Source organism: Rhagoletis pomonella, unplaced genomic scaffold (genome assembly GCF_013731165.1).
Source record: "Rhagoletis pomonella isolate Grant_MI unplaced genomic scaffold, Rhpom_1.0 Rhpom_scaffold_00003, whole genome shotgun sequence".
In the NCBI taxonomy this organism is placed as follows: domain Eukaryota; kingdom Metazoa; phylum Arthropoda; class Insecta; order Diptera; family Tephritidae; genus Rhagoletis; species Rhagoletis pomonella.
The window spans coordinates 53,496,019-53,499,019 of record NW_023458557.1 but is presented as its reverse complement, the minus strand read 5'-3'; positions in this window follow the sequence as shown (position 1 = coordinate 53,499,019).

Sequence of the window (3,001 nt, the reverse complement as noted above, 5' to 3'; positions counted from 1 at the left end):
TTGAACTTTAACCTATTTTATTGGCTTTGGTTTTTATTTGCACCAAACAATTTTGGTATGGTTGAAATTAGCGTAAAAAGTTCTATCGATCCTTATTTCTTGTTTTTTTTTTTATAGCTAAACGGTTGGTATTCTAGACTTATGTGTGTGTGTGTTAACTCCTGTAGTACGGGAACAGACTAAATGAAATAAGAAAAAGTAAACAAAAAAATGTCAAATTAAATTCTGAGTTTCTTAAACACCCCAATGTGAACGCTTGACAGTTGTTCATAAACTCAAAAGGTTAAACTCGAGTTAATGGCTCAATGAGAACGTAATATTACGGCTCTTAATATGCTTAATTTGTTAAATGGCCCATCAAGTCGATTGACCGTGTATGTTCTTGTGGTGTGATTGTACCAGCTGCTGGTGCGACTTCAAAAACTATTTGAATATTTTGTGATTGTACCAGCATGCTGGTGTCGTGAGTGTTGAAATTAGCCCAATTTTCTAAGTAAAAGGTATTTTGGCTGAAATTTCTTGCACCGTATGAGCCAAAGCCGTGTTTGTGGAATATCAACTTCACGATATTGTAGTTGTGAATTAAAAAAAAAAATGTTTAACAAAATAGTATAAAAATTATGAAATTTCAGCTGTAATCATTTCGATCTTTCCTCGACCTCATTTGTAAAGAAATAAATATTTTACCAGCATGCTGGTAAGTTATTTGCTTCGAGCCTGGTGGTACAAGCACTTGATGGAGCCAGCAAGTTGGTGTCGTATATTTCCCCTTTTATACAAAAAAGTTTAGCTTTATTATTAATATTAGCTTTTTTCCAGAGTTCATTGTTTTTCTATACCATTACTTATTGAAAATGTTTGCGTGTTTACTTATATATATGTATATGTAAGTAAAAAATTTTAGCTACCATTTTTAGCCACAACGACTTTTTTTAGCCCTTTTTTAGCTCTTTTTTTAAAGGAATTTGGCTACCACTAAAAACGATTCGCGGCAACACTGGTTGGTGTTCCCAGCATTGGTATAGACCAGCAGTGATCGGACTTCTACCAAATTGTGGTAGATCTGCCTCTTTTTTGAGCATCTACCACATCTACCACTCAAGGTCTGAAATCTACCACATATTCGCGTTTTTGAGTAGTTTTATTTTTGCTTGACATAATTTTCTTAATTTTAAGAGCAAAAATTGTCCAATACTAAACACTATATGGTAACAAGAATGACAAGATTCCGCATTCCCGGCGACGATGAAATTTCTCAAGTAAAAGGAAACAAAGCCGAATGGGAGGATAAAATAAACTGTTGAAAAGTAAATTTTCTCAATATTCAATACTTTGACAGGGAACGCGGTTTTATTGTGTTATATTGCAAAATATATGATTTATAAAAAGAATTAATAGCGAAAATGTTAAAGAAGCGGCGATTTTTGTGAAAGTGTTAGCAAATTTAAGTGCATATAAGGTTTCTAAGGCGTTGTTTACTTTTGCTTGAGAATTGTCGAAATCGGCAAATCCCTATTAGCTATTTCTGGAACGTGCCACATTTGTTCGCTACTTCGTGATGTGATAAAAGTAAAAGCTGGCAGCATTCCGCAAGGTTGCAGAAATCTCTTAGAATATGTTCGAAAAATATCTAATACTATGTTTCCATTGAGAGATTTATCCATTAAGATTTAATAAATCCAGTTGCTAAATCGCAACCGTCTCCATTACCATTACGAGATATGTTTGACGTTCACATTTTTAAATATTTGACCTTTGCTTATGTATGATTTTACAAATACAGTTGCGGACATTAATATACAGACAGATAAAAGGAAGGTACCAAGCGGAATTTCATTATATGAATTCTGAATATTATTGGCTTCTTATTCATGGTAAATATGTTGTATAATATATAGTTTGGAAAGTGTAAAGAATGGTACCATATTCCGAATAATTTTCCCGAATTTAAGAAAAATTATCAAAACGGTAAAAAACATTTGCGGAAAGAAAAATTTTTGTAGAACTCTCTTATTCATAGGAGGGAACCGAAAATCCAATCGTGGGCCTTTGGCATATCATGAATACGAACTGAGTTCTAGAGGATGTTCGGTGCAATGTTATCGAAGTAGAACCATTACCGAAATTTATAAATTTTTTGTCGCAGCGCGTAAATGACTTATAGAAAGCGGAGAAGACTCTGCATGATATTACTATAAAACATTTCTTCTAAATTTTTAGTTCTTAAAATAATATTTTCTTAATTTATTACAACCAAAGTTATGTAAATATGTTTTACTAATTTTCCTCCCAAACTAACAAAAATATAAAAATCCCTAAAAATACGAAAATTCCTGTTTTTATGATAGGCTAGATTTCAATGTCCTCAACTGTATATTGAAAACACAAATGCCATTTGACTTATGGCATGTGAATTTGTGGTTGCCACATCCAACAAATTGTACTTATTGATCAATATTATTGAAGATTTGACGAAGATTTAACTTAAATCTACTGCCTTTCGAGATTTAATTTTATATGATAAATCTCAAAAGATTTAACGTCAAATCTCGTCAGAGGGCTAAATCTTCATTAAATCTCACAATGGAGACATAGTATTAGTATGGAAGGAACTGCTTTACACTGTCAGGGGAAAAAATTGCCTAAACTCAACGCAATTTTTAGCAACCTCAATCTTGCACTTTATTATACTAAAATTACATTTTTTTTAGAGTCTAAATCAAAAGTTTACCATTTAGGTGAAATCTTGCAGAATTTTTTTAATTTTTGTACAAAGTTTGATCGAAATCCAGAGATCTACCACATTTTTTTGAAATCTACCACATTTTTTTCCAGATTCTACCACACAGAATTTTTTGGAAGTCCGATCACTGTAGACCAGTGGTCGGCAAAAATAAAAGTGAGATTGGGTTGGTGAGCGCAGAGCAATTTGCGCCACAGTGGTGTAAAAGCGAAGCGTATGGAGTAAATGTGATCAGTCGTTGTTTCTACCATTTTTTTT